Source organism: Camelus dromedarius, chromosome 22 (assembly GCF_036321535.1).
Source record: "Camelus dromedarius isolate mCamDro1 chromosome 22, mCamDro1.pat, whole genome shotgun sequence".
Lineage (NCBI taxonomy): Eukaryota > Metazoa > Chordata > Mammalia > Artiodactyla > Camelidae > Camelus > Camelus dromedarius.
The window spans coordinates 21,356,795-21,368,115 of record NC_087457.1 but is presented as its reverse complement, the minus strand read 5'-3'; positions in this window follow the sequence as shown (position 1 = coordinate 21,368,115).

The window sequence follows — 11,321 nt, the reverse complement described above, 5'->3', positions numbered from 1 at the left end:
TGTTTTCCAACTTGATTGATCATAAGACCTTCATTTTTCTGCAACATCTATTTATATTCTGTAGTACTAGGGTTCCTCAGTACACATTTTTAAAAATGCTCATGAAGAAGTGATGGAGGTGTTAGCTAGTGCTACAGTGGTGATCATACTGCAATATATAAATGTATCAAGTCAACACATTGTATACTTTAAACTTCACAAGGTTATATATCATTATATCTCAATAAAGCTGGGAAAAATGCTAACATAGGTTATAGGCTCTTTGAAGTAAGAGGATGTTAATGGTGAATTCTGTATTTTGCAATTAATTATTTGAGCTGACTTAAGAAAAGTTATAAACCTATTACACTGTACATCATTATTTTAAAATCTCACAAATATCAAGCATACATGTTCAATCCAAAATAAGAATTTCTAAAGAACAGTCTATGTTTAAATGGGAGGAATATTAAGAATGCAGTACAAATTAGTTTTAACAAATTTACTTTCACACTTTGAGTCAGCTGTGTCAAACTCACTAATGAATGAAAAGTTTTAAAATTTTCAACATAATAGTTTTCATGTTTTGTCACTGCCTCTAAGATAATGCTATCTCTGTGACAGAAGAGGATAAGGATGTATTTTGCTGAAAACTACATACAGTAAAAATTATGTGGGTACTACACAGCATCGTATACCTCATCTTTAGAATTATTTTTACAGTAAACCTGAATAGTAAAGGTTAATTTTCTAAGCCATCACATGTTGGGGATAGTTAAGTAAGTGACTTGAAAAACCTAGAAAAAATGACGGTTTGGTAATTTTTTTAGAATCCAGAAATATCAATGCTACCTGTTTCCACACCTGCCTATATTTACAAGATGGCAACCCCATCTCCCAGACAGACTTATCCCATGTTCTTTCTCTCTGACTTTAGTGGATCCAGCATCAGTCCTTGTGCTCAGTGATTTAGAGAGGACAGTACTTTACCCCTGTCTTATTTAAGAAAATTCAGAAATTTAAAAGAAGAAATTAAGACTCATTCATTTTACAAAGACGTTGCAAATTTAAAAAAAATCATTGTACAGAGGTATCAGTTGTAAGTTTTCCTTATTCATCCTTTCAAATATAGTTTAATTTACACACAATTTTCCAAGAAAGTATTTGTTAGAGTGAGGTACGTCTTCATAATATTAGATTTTCTCCCGTAATTATTTTGCATATTTACATATTCAATTATAATTTATATTTAGCCTTTGAGGCACAGAAACTTAGACTGTTTTAAAGTTGTAATTACTTAGTGCCATAGATAGAATTTTAATTAATGGGATAACCCCACACAGTCTAAATTATGATCTTTACTATTTTGTAATGGTTACATATTTTAGGGAAGAACTAATTTTAAAGTATTTAAAAATAAATGCCTTGACTAATTAGAGATAAACTATTCATTTGTGTAGAAGTAAATTAATGCCTTCTAAGGCAAAGGTTAAGATGAGAGAAGGCTACTAATTGTAAACAACTCTCTTATATATATATTAATGATCCCTAATAAGAAAATAAACTAGATTATATGCTATTTTAATAAGTTATAATGATATTCTTTGCATTTAAATACAGAGAATAATGATTTTTTAAAACTTGTTGAAATTTAGATACATTTCCTTAAAACAATTTAAACCTAATGTTAACTTGAGTTTTCTAAAACTTTATTTATAAATGTGAACCAAATTTCATGCCGGCAAAGAGACATATATAAATGAAAAATACCTCTAGAGTATACAGAACTTGATATAAAGTTAAGTCCTGTGTAACTTAATTATATTTTAATAATAAAATTTTAATAAAAATGTGGAAAGTATTTTAGTAAAGTACTTTTTGGCAGGGTAAGGAAAAAAATTATACCTTTTGGTTAATATATGCTTAATTTTTTCCTGAAATTGCAAAGTGTTGTTTATTTCTTGGCTTAAGAACTTTTAGAAACATTTCTGATGGGGCATGTTGCTAACTTGAAAGTGGTATTACTCAAATAAGGATTTTGTCTGATTTTTTTTTTCATGTTCAGTTTTCCAGGGGCTGAATCTCATGTTAAAGGAATAAGAAAGAAATACAAAGTAAATGTTTCTCAGGTCTCCCATAGTTCTAGAGTAGATAAAAATTTGTCCAGCATTCCATTTCGGGAAAGTCATCTTTTCCCCTGTCCAAAGAGAGCCTGCCCCACCCACACAGCCCTGACGTGATTGTTCTGACTGTGCCTCACCCTGGGCTCTTCAGGAGGGGCCTTCAGGTTTGGCCTAATAGATTATCGCCAGAGTGTGATGGGCTCATTAACTGACCCAGACAGTGTCCCACCTGGGACTCTGAGGTGCCCTTGTGATCTCTGGAATCCAAGAATCATGTAAACCTTAAGCTGTTTGTGGCCACTGTTCCCCCAAGGGAGAAATCTTCCTGGACAATGCAGAAGAAAGGGAGGGGAACAGAGTTAAGAGACAGAGATCAGACTCTAGCTGGAAAAGATACATGCACCCCATTGCTCATAGCAGCACCACTTACAATACCAAGGCATGGAAACAACCTAATTGTCCATTAACAGATGACTGGATAAAGAAGTTGTGATTTTATATATATTTTATATGTGTGTGTATATATACACACACACACACACACATATACACACAATGGAATACTACTCAGCCATAAAAAAGAATGAAATAATGCCATTTGCAGCCACATGTATGGACATAGAGATGATCATACTCAGTGAAGTAAGTCAGACAGAGAAAGACGAATACTATATGATATCACTTATATGTGGAATCTAAAAAAAAAGAGACACAAATGAACTTATTTACAAAACAGAAACAGACTCACAGACATAGAAAATAAACTTATGGTTACCACAGGGGAAGGGGGAGAGGGACAAATTAGGAGTTTGGGATTAGCAGATACAAACTACTAATACAAAATAGATTAACAACAAGTTTATACTGTGTAGCACAAGGAACTATATTCAATAGCTTGTAACAACCTATAATGAAAAAGAATATGAAAAAATGTATGTATACATATAACTGAATCACTATGCTATACATCAGACACTAACACAACATTGTAAATCAACTATACTTCAATTTTAAAAAAAGAATTAGAAATCAAATGTTGGCCTTCTCCAAGGACCTGGATTCAGCTGAGACTGAAATTAATGTAAATATTGGACCATCTTGTTGTATGCAACAAACCAAACCAAACCAAACCAAAACCAAAAAAAAAAAAAAAAAAAACAAAACCACACCTCCTTTTCAAACTTATATTTTGGTTGAAGGAGAGAGCCAATACAACACAGTCATAATAAATTAGTAAACTTTAGTGTATCTTAGAAGATGGTAAGTTCTATGGGAAAAGTTTGAGCAGGATAGGGAGATAAGGAGCTGCAGGAGGCAGAAGTGGAGATTAGTTCTCATGACAATTTAAAATGGGGTAGTTTGAGTGGACCTCACTGAGAGGGTGATTAAACAAAGAACTGAAGGAGGTGAGGGAGTTAGGCAGGAAGTACCTGGAGGAAGAAGATTCCAGACAAAGCAAAAAGTTAATGACACTATAGAATTGTGCCTCCTATACCCAAAGAGCAGTAGGTTTCTATATAAAAGATGGCAGAGAGATGGGGTCAGTAGCTCACAGGGAAATTGTGATCAAGAAAAGACTTTTGGGAATGGACCAGGGAGAAGGAAACATTAACGACACAAGAGAGAGAGAGAGAACAGAGCTGCTCACTGGAAAGAAAGTGGATGGGGTCTAGTTAATAAGAGGAAAGACATCCTTGGACAGAAGGTGGAACAATCAGGAGTGCAGAGTGGATGGGTGTGGACAGGTGGGAGCATGTGGTGGGCATCAGAGGTCACCAGCTGAGATGGAGGACGGAGGAGAAGTGTTGGAGGCTTGAGGATGTAGCACAAGGTGTAATTTAGGGTCTAGGAGATGGAGAGAGTGACTGGGCTGGGAACCACAGTCTAACTGCCGGGCTTTCAAGGACCTGCCTATAGGTTGTTATTGAGAATAGCTGAGGTCATTGTTTTTCTCCAACTATGCTCAGCTGTGTAGGTGCAGGAACGCAGAAGGCAGAGAGCTGAACTTAAGCAGAGTTTGGGTTTTGCTAAGGGAGCATGGCAAATTGACAGGGAGGTAAGTGAGTTGGGGGTGTATGCAAGGGATGAACGTAATGTTTGACACCAAAGTTTCAAGCTGATTAAGGAGGCTGCTGGGGACTTGAGGGAACTGAGGTAACTGGTAAGATTAGACAGCTGGAAGCCCTGGTGATGCACTGACAGAGTACATGGGAGGGTCAGGCAGTGGGGGTCGGCAAGCAGGCAGCAGTGGAGACAAAAGACCGGTTGCAGGTATTTACAGACACAAGATCTTGAAGATGACCATCAGCATGCGAGTAGGTGTCTGGAGAGGAGTGAGAGACGTGATCACTGAAATGGAGTTCAAGAGGGTCAGAGGCACAGACTGAATGTGCGCCTGTTCTGTCTGGAATGAGAACATATTGTTGGGTCTGAAACATCGATCTTGGTTGGACCTTGAGGCGACCAGGGCAACGGCATCCATATATTGCAAAGCGACCAAACAGAAGAAGCCGAAGTCCCCGTGGACCTTGCGGGACAGAATCTGTTTACCAGCCGACCCAGACTGCTCACCTGCACACACTTTGGCCGCTGTTTGCGGATGCCTGTTACTCACAGTGGAGTCGGCTGCCAGCGCCTTGCTCTCCCTCACACCATTTTCTCCCTTACTCGACTTTATCTCCCTCATCAATTTAGATGCTAGAGTTTACTTTAAAAAAAAAAATCTCTTTCATTTTTAAGACCTAGAATAAGCCAAACCCCCTCCGTAAAGTGTGACCAGGCTCCCTCAGGCATAATGAACCCCTTCTCCCACCTGCTGATGGGTGTCCACATTCTGAATTTCCATTTCCAATTCTGAATCCGTTGTATGTGAAGTGCCGCCTTGTGTCATCTTTGTGCCTGGCTCAGTGCGGCGGTGAGCCGATCGCAAGCTCTCAAATATTGGTTGGACGAATGGCTGCTTTGACACCCGCCGGGCAGAGATGAACTCATCCTAGATCTTTCCTCTAACAAAGGGCAGCTCAGAGGGAGACTGGCTCTCACCAGGGTTAGCAGATCAAAAGGGAAATGGACTCTGACTTCAGACACGTACGTCAGAGAGATCTCCGAGAGAGAGGACTACTTCAAAAGGACAAAACACATCACGGAGGTTTGCTTCAGAAGTGTGACAACTCCAGTCTGTTCCAGAAAAAAACGAAAAGAAGAAGAAGAAAGCAAGCCCAGCTCTGATGAAATGTCAGTGTAGAACTTGACCAAGGACAGTTCTGAACTTGTAACTGTTTCCCAGTGGGGTGGTTAGTATAAAGGCAACAGTGGCATAGATCTCTCCATGGGATATTATAAAAAGCCAGCTGGTACTGGGTGTGCAGAGAAACAGTGTTCTAAGACTCGTCAGAGAAGCCAGTGGGGGCCACCTTTCAACTGAGAATACCCAACTTAAAAAGACACAGAGATAAAATAACGTCACAACAGGGGATGCGCCTCAAGTTAGAATTCGCACAACATTTTGCCTTAGCAACGCTATTTAAATTCTATGTCAGCTTATCATACTTTTTTTTTTCTATTTGTTGATTGTTTTCTTTAGTTTTTGATTTTTTTTGTTTGTTTGTTTGGAAGCCATTATTGCTGACCACTGTCAGAGATGCAATTTCACAAGAGCATCAGACCCTTAATAAGGCGCTCTGGCTTTTGGTGTGGTTTATTCCAGGTATATCACCACCACTGGCCGGTGTGGGGCAAAGTGGGTTCCGAGCCCTAATCAGCTGGCCTCCCGCCAGTGACGCTCAGTGACATGCTTGCTGTGTGTTCTGCTTGTGGTCCTTTAGAACAGCTTGATTTCTGTTCACATCTGTAGAATTTTTTCTAATCTGAGTACTTCAATTCTGCTTCTCTCGTCAGCTACGCTCTGATACTTCACTGTTCATTCTAGCTTGTTGCTGTTTTTTTCTAATCTCAAAAGAAGAGGTTTTATTTAGCTGCTTTTGAATGAGAAGGTCACTTTTTCCTCAGGGTTTGAGCTAAAAACAACCTCTGCCCCCCACCGCCCCCGCCATGGGTAACGCGGTGAAAACGCTGTGACAATGCTGTGAACCCTGCTAAGCATATTCCTCTCCCAGCCAATGATAATAGTTCTAATTTAGCACTTGGCATCAATAGTAAAACAGGAATGTACACATTTCTGTCGGGATTCAAAAGGAAAACCACCAATCTAGTGTAAATTGTCATAGTTTTAAGCTTTGTGTATGCATTGGAATTAAGACGACATTTCCTTACTCTGGTTTAGGTAATTAAAACTCCAAGACTCTACTTCTGCTAGGAAATTTGATTTTTCCTCACCTGCCACACTTTATCGTGTTATTTCAAAATTGCTTAATTTTCTCAGTTCATTTTACCTATTTGTCTTGGCAACTGAAACTCAATTTCCAAACACTTGCATCATATTAATTCTTCTAATACTTACTGAGTGCCTTCAGGGTGCACAGAATTATATTATGTATAAGTTGGTGGGGGAGGCGACTTGGGGTTGTGAGAAGACCATCCTCACCTTTGCCTAGGGCCCAGCACAAGTATACTGACATAAAAGAAGAGGTAGGGATAATAGGGACATGAAAAAATGCTCAATGTCGCTAATTATCAAAGAAATGCAAATCAAAACTACGATGAGGTATCATCTCACACCAGTTAGAATGGCCATCATTCAAAAGTCCACGACCAATAAATGCTGAAGAGGCTGTGGAGAAAGGGGAACCCTCCTACACTATTGGTTGGAATGTAGTTTGGTGCAGCCACTATGGAATACACTATGGAGATTCCTCAAAAGACTTAAAATAGACTTACCATATAATCCAGCAATCCCACTCCTGAGCATATATCCAGAGGGAATCTTAATTCAAAAAGATACATGTATCCTGATATTCACAGCAGCATTATATACAATACCCAAGACATGGAAACAGCCTAAATGTCCAATGACAGATGACTGGATAAAGAAGATGTAGTGTATATATACAATGGAATACTATTCAGCCATAAAAAATAAAATAAAGCCATTTGCAGCAACATGATTGGAGCTGGAGATTGTCATTCTAAGTAAAGTAAGTCAGAAAGAGAAAGAAAAATACCATATGATATTACATATATGTGGAATATGAAAGAAAAACACAAATGAACTTATCTACAAAACAGAAACAGACAGACATAGAAAATAAAGTTATGGTTACCAGGGGGAAAGAGGGTAGAAAGGGATAAATTGGGAGTTTGAGATTTGCAGATACTAACTACTATATATAAAATAAATAAACAACAAGTTTCTACTGTATAGCACAGGAAACTATAATCAATGTCTTTTAGTAATATATAATGAAAAATAATATGAAAGGAATATATGTATGTATATGGATGACTGAAGCATTATGCTGCACACCAGCAATTGACACAATATTGTAAACTGACTAGACTTCTATTAAAAAAAAAGGAAAAAGGGGAAATGACTAACAAGCCACACAACTCTGATCTTAGAAGTTTAAAACCTGTGCTGGAAAGGGGCAGGTTAAGTTTGGTGGCATGGTATAGTTTGACAGGATTTGATCTGGAACTTCTAAGTCCCCAAGAAATTATCAATGCAAATTTCCCATAATAAGGGCTCAGCTTTCATCGCATTTTTAACAAAACCTTATTTTTCCTCCACCTCATTATTTGACACTCCAGAAGCCATTCAGTTGCCAAGAAACAGACAGACAAATCACTAGCAGGCACATTTTATAAGACCATCACAGAGCTCACAGCTGATGACAGATTCGTAAAAACATTCCTGAGTTTTTAAAAGGTTTCATTTAGAGTAAGCTGTAATAAAATTCATGTGAGCTATTCTCAGATATTTAATAAATAAAAGACACGTAAATCATTAAGATGGATACTCAGCATAGCAGTATCTCTCCGGAGAGTCATTAGCGATGAAACAACCAACCAACATCACCTCACGCTCAGACACACGGACGCACATGTTTTGCTCCGTCTGTGTAGCAGAAGGCCACAGGTTCTGCTGAAGCCAGAACCTTCCTGGTTGTGTTAGTTTGCTAGGGCTGCCAAGGTACTCCGAGGTACTCGTGATTAGGGCTTCAACATATGAATTTCGGGGAAACATAGCTCAGTGCATAACTGTGGTGGTTTGAATTGAGCAGTAAATCAATGAACACTTCTAGGCAGTCTTAAACATTACCTTGTAATATTACACTGGGGTGTTTTGCTAAAAACATGCTGAAGGGCCAAGGCAAATAAATGACCCCCTCGAAGGACATGACTTCTTTCTCTAGCAGCTCGTAACTGTTTTGCATAAGAGGAGATTGGGTTCCTCATTTCTAGAATAAGAGAGAAGCTTACTGTGCCTTATTGCCACAGGACTTGCCTATACAGCATCTAGGCTAGTGTTTTTTACCAGCTATTCCTAGCGTGCACTCACTTTCTAAGGGGAGGGGCCATAAAGACAGAAAGAGGCATTTGGCTGAGAACTAGGACTTGGGGAATTTAGGGCATGCTAAAACCATTGGGTAGGAGGTGATGGAACTGCGGTGTGGTGGGATACAACAATGACAGGGCAGGGATGGAACAGGGCTGGAGGGAAGTCTACAGGTAGACTTGGGCCTGAGTCTTCAGCCTCCTTGGCTGCATGACCTTGATTAAACTAAGTTTCAATCTTCATTGTATCACACCGATATGAGAAATGATAAATTTCCAGAAAAATAACAGTAATCTACACTCCAAAGTGAGCTCATTATTTCACCTCACCCCATCTTAATGCCAGTCTGTATTTACTTCTTAAAGTATTTTATAATCTCTTCTCCTTAACTGTGAATCATAAGCATTTATTAAGTGTCTGCTGTTTACCAGCACTAAGCAGACTGTGGTATATACAAACAAAAAAATATACTTTGTTCTCAATAAGCTTGTATATTCTACTAATGGAAAGGCCATACAAATAGTTGTCTACATCTTGCTTGCACCTGACATTTACATATAGTACCTAAATTAAATTCAAATAACTTAGTAGAAACTTGAGTGTCTACTCTATGCTAGGCCCTATGTCAGAAGCCAGAGTCACAAAGACTGTGGCTCTTGGAGAATTATTGACTTTGTTTTTATTCAAAGCATTAGCATTAGAAATTAAAAATTCTAAACTCATATACATCAGACAGTTTATTCTCTGTTTATACCCTAGTCTATAGTAGTGTCAAAGTTATAAACTTATAAAAGAGTCATTAATATTCAGAGTCTGTCTAAAGGTCTTTAGGCATGGACATAATTCAAACTGACACTTCAGTCAGGTACACTATTTCACATATTTGCATCATTTTTATTTCATGAAAATCTTTTAGTCACTTCAAAGTGTTTCTCAGTGTTGAGATATTTATGAAACCCCATTGCATTTCTAGTAATATTCATTTTATATGGATTTCCTCCAAAATGAGTCCACGGAGCACTAGAATAGAAATTAACTGTGCTTTCAATTAGGTAATGCTTTCCGCTCAAATTACACTTTACAGAAATCATTGTCTGCTGTAAGGAAGGAACATGTCAACAAGGGACTTGGATATAGTGGCTGCCATTCAATCATTCAAGAAAGACTTTTTGAATACTTATTATTTACTGGAAACTATGCTCGGCGCCCCCTTCTGGTGACTGCAAAATAGACACACTAGGGAATGGTACCTGCTTTCATAGAAAGTACAAGGATCTTTTTTTGTTTTTAAATGACCGTTGATTATAATGATTAAAAGATAATAGTTAATAATATAATGCAAAATTTTCAATTATTAAATACATTTGGTATTATTTTCAAATTCACTTAATACTTGCTTCTTTATTTTTTCGCCCCCTTCCATCTACACTAAACTTGGGGTTCTGCACACAATTGCAGTGCCCAATATTCCCAGCAGATGGCGATATACAGTGAATGGCAGCTGCACCTGAGCCAGGTGGTTCATTTCTCAGCCTTCATTTCAACGTGGGCTCTTTCTAATGAGACTATAAAACTATCCCAGACATTAACTAAACGCTTGAAGTACATTGAACTTAACTGATAGGGTTCATAAAGCCTTGTTTACATCTACAAGATCCATGCATTCAAAGAACCTCGTATGAGAAAGGGGAATTAAAGAAATAGATTTCTACTCTTTTCACTTCCCAGAATTTCTTATAAAAATAATCAAAGCACATTTAGGGAGGATTAAAATTAAAACCTTCTATACAATTCATTTTAAAGGTAAATTGTTCTTGCTTTTGTTCTAACAATACAAATCCATACAAGAAATGAAAAATATTATTGTGGTTAACATAGAAGTCGTGTAATTTTGTTTGAGAAAGATAGAATGACATTAATGAAAGAGATATAAAATAAATATTACAAGAGTGCAGAGTAGCTATTTGATTAGAAATTGATCTTAGAAGGTTTGACCTACTTTTCTCTGAATTAAATGCAACCCCCTGAAGATATTTTGAACACATACAGTGCATTCAGAAATACAGTTATCTATTTTTTCTTTTACAATCTTTAATGCTGCTTTCTTAAAATGCTGCATTTTTAATTTTATCTCTGTCATAGACAATAGTATATAATTAGAACAGGTAAAAAAGAAGGAGTAAATTATGGAAAGTAGAAATTGATTGAAAGATAGAGTATTATTAAAAATCCTTATAAATAAGAAACTCATACTTCTGGGAGGATTTTTGTTGAATTGTCTTGTTCAATTTGCCCACAGTTGGGAGCACAGGAGTGAGATATTGTACAAGTTCAAGTGGAAAATGAGGCTCTTGCTTGATCACGCTCAGAGTTGAAGCAGAGCAGGGCATTCCTGTCTGTGGAAGGCTGCCTGCTTGCCTCCCAAGGGGACTCGGGAACTGGAATTTATAACCTGATTTTACCAACGCAGCAAAAGAAGATCCGTCTCTTTGAGATGGACTTATTAACCAAACCCCTGAGACAGATGTATGAAAACCGACTGTCAATTTATTTCATTCACAACGAGAAGTCCAATTGTCACGGAAACGGGGATGCTTGTAATGGGTCATCTAATTTTCTCTCCGTCAGCAGGTTTACTTGAGAGGCCAAATGATAATCAGAAAGTTTCCTGGTGATTATGTGTTTTAAGACATTGTTTAAATCAGGGGTAGTCCTCATTTTGGTTCTTCTAAAATAGCAATCAATTTGAAATTGCATGACAACAG